At 40.9% G+C, this 8650-nt stretch overlaps 2 protein-coding genes across 4 annotated transcripts in view; one reads left to right on the forward strand and one right to left on the reverse strand.

The window, feature by feature from the left end:
* The window catches only part of Amacr (Alpha-methylacyl-CoA racemase), a 196050-nt gene that overhangs the window by 81067 nt on the left and 106333 nt on the right, over positions 1-8650 (reverse strand). Inside the window, exon 1 of one of the 2 annotated variants that reach the window (XM_071664543.1) lies at positions 4435-4593. The exons of the other annotated variant lie outside the window; for it this stretch is intronic. The gene's annotated coding sequence lies outside the window, so the exon portion shown is untranslated. Of the gene's footprint in view, positions 1-4434; positions 4594-8650 lie in introns of those variants that run through there. 2 annotated transcript variants of the gene reach the window in all.
* The window catches only part of LOC139750170 (major facilitator superfamily domain-containing protein 12-like), a 124909-nt gene that overhangs the window by 11397 nt on the left and 104862 nt on the right, over positions 1-8650 (forward strand). The gene's annotated exons all lie outside the window — the stretch shown is intronic.

Here is an 8650-nt window from a genome sequence, read left to right on the forward strand (position 1 = left end):
GCATGCTCAGCAGACTCCCTACGCTATCCTAGCATGCTCAGCAGACTCCCTACGCTATCCTAGCATGCTCAGCAGACTCCCCTACGCTATCCTAGCATGCTCAGCAGACTCCCTACGCTATCCTAGCATGCTCAGCAGACTCCCTACGCTATCCTAGCATGCTCAGCAGACTCCCCTACGCTATCCTAGCATCGCTCACGTCTCTAAATCAAGAGGTATCTCAAGCTCATTAACGTCCACCTCCCCATCATTCACTACAGGCCTCACCAAATGCAGAGAGAGAGAGAGAGAGAGAGAGAGAGAGAGAGAGAGAGAGAGAGAGAGCACTCTTATTGTTCTATCCTTACTTCATCCCCTTGGAAATAAGCAGAGATGAGTTAAAAAATAAAGTATATATATATATATATATATATATATATATATATATATATATATATATATATATATATATATATATATATATATATATAAAGACATTCTCATAATAGAGGATGCTTTATTTCAATGGGATTCTTTTTTCTTATGAGTACCATCATCCAACTCGAAATGCCAACCAGACTCACACACACACACACACAAGCTGATAACACAACTGGTTTATACGTGACCTCACCTGCTACAAGCCACAGCCACCGTCTGCAATTCACTCAATAACGAACACATGCTGACGCTTTCCCGGATTTGAACGGGGCACCGCTCATAACCGGACGTTGCTGCCATCTGCCACAGCTGACAATTATCTTCTTCAGTGTCACGGTAACTGTTGATATAATCTTAATGCAGTTCTATGATAAGTTGATTTACTTACAATCTTTACTGTAAATTCTTTATCGAAGTGTTATATTACGGTATATGAAAAAATATAATGGTTATGCGTGAAAGACTAGGCAATATCCGAGATCCATGGCTGCATAGACGATGACGCCATAAGAAACGATGTTTCGGGTGGCTCTTGTTATCATTACACTCTGGTAACCCCAGAAACCTATTTACTGGGCTGTCGAGATTCGAGTGTGGCGGGGTGGCGACGAGAATGGCTGAGGCCAGCAAGTATGAATATGTACATGTGTATACATGTATTTGTCTGTGAATGTATATGTATGTATACGTTGAAATGTGTAGGTAAGTATATGTGCGTGTGTAGGCGTTTATGTATATACATGTGTATGTGGGTGGGTTGGGCCATTCTTTCGTCTGTTTCCGTGCGATACCTCGCTAACGCGGGAGACAACGACAAAGTATAATGATAAGATATATATATATATATTATACAAACCTCCAACAGCCAGGATCGAACCTGGGACTCCTGTGCAACAGGCGGTAGCGTTACAGCTAGGCTATGATTGGGCGATCGTAGGTTGCTCTCCCGCCTGTTGTACAGGGGTCCCAGTTTCGATCCTGGCTGTTGGAGGTTTGTGTATGTTCTGTGAAGGTGCGCGTTATTATGCACTTTGTTCGCGTATATATATATATATATATATATATATATATATATATATATATATATATATATATATATATATATATATTTTTTTTTTTTTTTTTTTTTTTTATACTTTGTCGCTGTCTCCCGCGTTTGCGAGGTAGCGCAAGGAAACAGACGAAAGAAATGGCCCAACCCCCCCCATACACATGTATATACATACATCCACACACGCAAATATACATACCTACACAGCTTTCCATGGTTTACCCCAGACGCTTCACATGCCTTGATTCAATCCACTGACAGCACGTCAACCCCGGTATACCACATCGCTCCAATTCACTCTATTCCTTGCCCTCCTTTCACCCTCCTGCATGTTCAGGCCCCGATCACACAAAATCTTTTTCACTCCATCTTTCCACCTCCAATTTGGTCTCCCTCTTCTCCTTGTTCCCTCCACCTCCGACACATATATCCTCTTGGTCAATCTTTCCTCACTCATTCTCTCCATGTGCCCAAACCACTTCAAAACACCCTCTTCTGCTCTCTCAACCACGCTCTTTTTATTTCCACACATCTCTCTTACCCTTACGTTACTCACTCGATCAAACCACCTCACACCACACATTGTCCTCAAACATCTCATTTCCAGCACATCCATCCTCCTGCGCACAACTCTATCCATAGCCCACGCCTCGCAACCATACAACATTGTTGGAACCACTATTCCTTCAAACATACCCATTTTTGCTTTCCGAGATAATGTTCTTGACTTCCACACATTCTTCAAGGCCCCCAGAATTTTCGCCCCCTCCCCCACCCTATGATCCACTTCCGCTTCCATGGTTCCATCCGCTGCCAGATCCACTCCCAGATATCTAAAACACTTCACTTCCTCCAGTTTTTCTCCATTCAAACTCACCTCCCAATTGACTTGACCCTCAACCCTACTGTACCTAATAACCTTGCTCTTATTCACATTTACTCTTAACTTTCTTCTTCCACACACTTTATATATATATATATATTTTATATTTTTATTATACTTTGTCGCTGTCTCCCGCGTTTGCGAGGTAGCGCAAGGAAACAGACGAAAGAAATGGCCCACCCCCCCCCCATACACATGTATATACATACGTCCACACACGCAAATATACATACCTACACAGCTTTCCATGGTTTACCCCAGACGCTTCACATGCCTTGATTCAATCCACTGACAGCACGTCAACCCCGGTATACCACATCGCTCCAATTCACTCTATTCCTTGCCCTCCTTTCACCCTCCTGCATATATATATATATATATATATATATATATATATATATATATATATATATATATATATATATATATATATATATATTGGAGGCTCCAGTCACGGACAAAAGTCAACAATCAAGGCCTGACCTTAATTGAAATATAGAGAGGATTATGAAAGGGGAAAAAGAAGAGACAATTAAAAGTATTTACGAATTTTTGGAGGAAGTGAAAAAATCTGTCTTTTAAGATGTGCCAATTCACAGTACTGGGAAAGACATGAGGATATAGAGTTCCAAAGCTTGGAACTATACGGAAAAATATATAGGTATCAAAACGACCCACCCTTAAGTAGCCATCACCCACACAGTCAGTAATCATGTGACGCAAAAGCTTGCCGAGTATTGTATGGTCTAGCTAGTGGTGGAAGTACACAAGCAACCACCTCTCGGCAACAAAAAGGCGAAGTAATAATTATAGAGGAGGGAAAGTGAACCAACACTGCGGCGTAGGACAAGCGGGTCAAGTTTTGAAGTTAGTCTGGGAGTGTTTATGAGTCGGACCGCTTTTCACTCAACTAAGGAAGTAGAGCTAGAACCACCTCAGATGTGAGAGCAGTACTCCATACAAGGACGAATCAATCCTTTGTATAGACTGACCAACTGTGTAGACGAAAAGAAATTTCGCAATGTTGAATCGTCAGCGTACGAGTGCACTTGGTTATTTGTGGAGGAGAGGAAATCGTTGATAAAAAGGAGAAAAAGTGTAAGGGACAGGACAGAACCTTGAGATACGCCGCTATTTATGGAAGAAGGGGTGGAGGCTAATCTATCAACAACCACGAAGATAGATCGGCTAGATAGGAAGCTAGATATGAGGGAGCAAAGTAAGGGAGAGAAGCCAAAAGAGGGGAGCTTAGAGATGAGACCCCGATTCCATACTCTGTCAAAAGCTTTGAATATGTCAAGGGCGACCACAAAGGATTCCCGAAATCTTTCAGGGATGATGACCAGACAGTAACATAGAAAAGAATATCATCAGTGAATCTCGCCTTACTGAAGACTGTGAAATTCAAGATGTCTAAGGATATGGAAGTTGATGAGGGATTCAAGACTTTGGAAATGTAATATGTCAAAGGAACAGGACGATAGTTCGATGGGTAAGAACGGTCACCGTCCTTAGGGATGGGATGCACCAACGCATGCTTCCAAGCAAAAGGAAAAGCTCTGATTTTTAAACAGAAACGGAATAGACGAGCAAGCACAGGTGCAAGTTCAGAGGCACATTCTTTCAGTACACGGGAATGGATACCATCAGAACTGACCATAAGCCTTGCTTGTGTCTAGAGAGAGAAGCGCTTTTCGGACTCGAAAAAGGATTACAGGAAGGGGCATAGGATTAACAAGAGGAGAATCAAGAGGTGAAGGAATATTAGTCAACCAAGGTGGAGTTAGAGGAGAAACGGGAACCAAAGGGAGTTGCACTGTCTACTGAAGAGACAGCTCTTGTATCGCCAGGACGGAAGATTGAGGGAAAGGTAAAGCGACAGAAGTTGCTAGTGATGCCCTTAACCAAAAATCAGAAAGACCTATCAACGGTTGACAAGGAGAGGTTATCGCACTTCCTTTGAATAAAGGAACGCTTTGCCTCACGGGTAACGTACTCACAGTGATTAAAGGTAGTGATCAATGCTCAATGGAAATCGAAAGGAGAGTGTTTCCAAGCCCGATCATGCCAGTTCCCATACCTGAATGGCTGCAGAACAGGAACGTTTGAACCATGGATTGGAAGAAGAGGTCGTTTTCGAGGAAGAAGGCGATAAATGCTTCCAATCCTGCAACAGTTACCTCAGCAATGATTCTGGTGGACACAGAAGCATCACCTGTGGGGTAGGCAATGTCCTCCATGGCACTGTACTCCACTACCGTTTGTTGACGACAGATAATACAACCTCGACGAGGGTGACTTTTTGTTCGTAGTGCTACCATCTGCAGGCGGAGTACATTAACAACTTCTGCAATATATATATATATATATATATATATATATATATATATATATATATATATATATATATATATATATATGTATATATATATATATAATGACTCCTAAGACAGACACTAATGGTATAGAGTTATAATGACATCTTGAAGGTCGGTTTAACTTTTAAGACAGTAACAAAAACCTGTTTTATCTGTGACGTGCGAAAATATTCGTTGATAAATTCCACCACCCCACAATAACACTAGCTGATAACATAGCAGCGACGACACGACAGATGGGCAACAATTTTTTCCCCCAATAAAGTTCTACAAGTTTTTCATCCAACATTATATTATTAATTTTTTTCTTCTAATTCTGAGAAACAATCCACGCGAAAAGACGAAGATATTCTCAGTCACTGGGTATTATGGGACCTCCGTGGAACCGTCAAGAAGAGAGTGAAATACATCATCTTCGCTCGCGTTTCGAAACCTCAGCTGCTGTAACGGTCTGGCTAGACGGAGCGCCAGGAGAAGGATGCACCAAGACGGCTCGGCGAAGCCCGGGATCAGGAGGTGGGGGAAATGATGCCACAATCGGACAAGAAGAGTTGAATACGAAACCAAGTGAAGGCGTGACTGGGAGAACAACTTAGATAAAGGAGTTGTGGAGCGTTTCTTGATGGGTAAAACGGATGGAATGTTGTGGTTTAACAACCCTCTCGTATCATACACGTGGCTCTGGAGATGGTGAAACCGTGTTTCATCTAAACACAAATACAGTCACGTGATGTGTAATGCTTTAAATGCACTCCCCTACATGGCCTGTTAAGTACGGACATTTGCACTGCAGAGCTTCCAAGAACTCAAAACTCCGCCTTGGTGGTTTAATTTTTTTTCTCTCTAACATCCTTGAGAACTCGACGGCATTGTTCGTGGTATACCGCTAGTCTTGTATCTTCCTAGGACGGCTGTTGGTCCGTGCCAAAGAACGGGTCTGCTCTTCGATGACTGGCTGCCAGGTCTGCTATTCTCAAGCCCTGATTGGTCTAAGTCATACTATTGTCTTAAGAGCTGAATTCTGATCCTCTCCCGCAAGAATGTAGCCACCAGAAGTACGTCGTGCCCTCCTAATTATATTTACCAGGAAATATGCATGGAAAAAACCACCTCAGAGGTGTGTGGGGGCCAAACAAGTGGGATGGAAGGTGGGACAATCGCACCACATAAACGACAAGTGACCACATCAGTGGGATGGGGGATGAAGGTGGAGAATCTCACCACACAACCGTTTAGTAGCCACACAACTAGACTGTTGGCTGGGTTGGGGAAGGCTTTGTTCTGCATAGAATACTTGTTTATAACAAAAGAAAATACATAAGGGGGGGAACCAGACTGATTGATAGTGTGACCATCTCGTAAAAGGCAAAACGGGTTTTTCGGACGACAAACGACACTCCAAGTCTGTACCCAAGGTGGAGTTGTAACCAAGTTATTTAGAGAATAAGTTGCTGGGGGTAAACAGTTTACTTGCACACATACACCAAATGTAAGGGGACACGGACTTCTAGCGTAATGCAGAATGCAGCATTAAGGGATAACGAGTCAATTTCTTTTTTGTTTGAACGGAATAAGCGAACGTGCGTCTGCAGCCTTCGCAACGGATGGATCGTGTTGTTGACATCTTAGAGCTGATGGGGCGTGATATAAGCCCTAGACACCTGTTAAACAGAGGATCATTTCGCATAATTAATATAATCACAGAGATGACCATAAAGAATTTGAATATAACCTTACAGCATATATAAACGATTCCCATCTGCAAGGTTACATACACGGTGATAAGTGGGTTATCAATAGCCATATTTATTTTCCCTTTTATTCAATCGGTTGCCAAAGAATTTTTGACGTCTTGATCCTACTGAAAGTTTGCTGGGTACAGCTATGTACTATGCCTATATGGCCTTCGTTTCCATATGAGCATTTGCCTCACTGGGATCACGATCACTTATAAGTAAACTTCCGCAAAGGTCACCATCAAATACACTTTAGGTTGACGTCACGAGCACTCAAACACATGCACGATCCTCAGCCTCACACGTCACCAAATACGCTGACCCCGGCCAGGGCGTGTCCATTTACAAGTAACATAGCGTCCAACAGTCTAGTGTTAATAACTAAGATCAGCTGCAAGTAAATGGCATTCAACCAGTTTAAGACAGTACAGGCCAAAAGTACACACACACACACACACACACACACACACACACACACCGCTTTTCAAGAAGCACAACGAACCAAGAGAGAAGGATCAAAGGAAGACAACAAAGTACCAGAATGTAGAGAGCTAAGTTATAATGACAAGATTAAAAGGGCTCTATTGTCCACCGATGAAGACAGGAGTAACGGATGCCTTCATCACACCTTTCAAGTTTCCTGACCGTTTGGATGACGTTGACAGAGAGCAGTTCTTCGAAAAATGCGAAGGTAGAACAACAAAAGTCGAAAGATATTCAGAAAAAAAAATTGTTAGAGATGACGTAAAGAAGTTTTATGTTGTCGGATTAGTAGATGAATGGAATAGGCTCGGGTCCGTTTTCTAATGAGAATAAACTTTTGAATACTGGATTCAATGTGATGACATTTTCGAAGCCGATTGTATACGAAAGTTTACAGAGTTGTATGATACTGCAAATAGTTAATTACACACAATCGAACCACACCTGAATATCATAGCGGATGATCAATTAAACCTATGGGAAGGTTGGGATGTGGTCAGGAATAAATGCTACAACTTAACAAAAGTGAGCAAGAAAGGTTCCATTATTGGCGAGATACACCGGTTAGTGAACACTTAAACTCAACCAAAGGGAGAGGAAAAATCATAGGTATATGGCGAGTGAGGACTTGGGTGTGTGTAGACACAGGTTCGAGTCTGTCAACAGAGAACCACATTAGGAGTGCTGTGAAGGAGGTAAACATTATGCTGGTCAGTGTCGAAAGTGCCTTCAAATACCACATACGAAGAAGATCTTCAGAAAAAAGAAATATAGATTTGGAGCAAGTAAGAGTAGAAATCAGCGTTTCAGTCACTTACTTGAGGATGCACATGGAATCGGCGGTCCAATGGAGGATATAATACGTTGTACCAAAACAAAAGAAACCGAAAATATTGTACTAAACGTTATGAGACTAAAAATTTTTCATTAAAGTGTACGACATAAAATATTGTACCAAAAGTTATGACTAAAGATTTTGTATTGAAATATATGAAACTAAACATACTGCACTAAAAGTTGAGACTAAAAAATTTTGTATTGAAATGTATGACTAAAAATATTGTTCTAAAAGTTATGAAACTGATATTGTACCAAAGTACTGAAACTAGAAATACTGTAACAAAAGCTATAAAACGAAGAATGTTGTACCAAAAGTATTGAAACTAAAAATATTGTACCAAAAGTAAGGACATTACGAATACTGTACCAAATGTAAGAACATTAAGAAAGTAATGGAACAAAAAATTTACCAAAAGTTATGAAGCAAAATATTATACCAAAATTGGACTCCAAAACTACTGGACCAAAAGCAATGAAACTGAATACTGCATCTAAAATACTAAAATCAATAAACTGTATAAAACGTGCAGAAATTAAAGCTATTGTACCAAAATGAACTAAAAATAGTATACCAAAAATAAGGAACAAAAATATTGTACCAAAGGTAAGCTAGAATATTGTACCAGAAGTAATTAAACAAAATATTAAAACAAAAGTAAGGAACTCAAAACAATCAAAGAAGCCCGCGTTGGTTGAGCGAAGGAAAATAGATACATTGTTACAATTTCAAGTTCCTTAATTCGACAAAATCGTTTGATGCTCAGTTGTTCTTGGAAACGGAGAACCGATCAACTACAAGTCAACAGGAAAGTCAAAAGACATGAAGAAATGCTTCTCTAACAAGAGAGAAGTGGACGAA

The sequence above is a fragment of the Panulirus ornatus genome, chromosome 9 (assembly GCF_036320965.1).
Source record: "Panulirus ornatus isolate Po-2019 chromosome 9, ASM3632096v1, whole genome shotgun sequence".
NCBI classification, from domain to species: domain Eukaryota; kingdom Metazoa; phylum Arthropoda; class Malacostraca; order Decapoda; family Palinuridae; genus Panulirus; species Panulirus ornatus.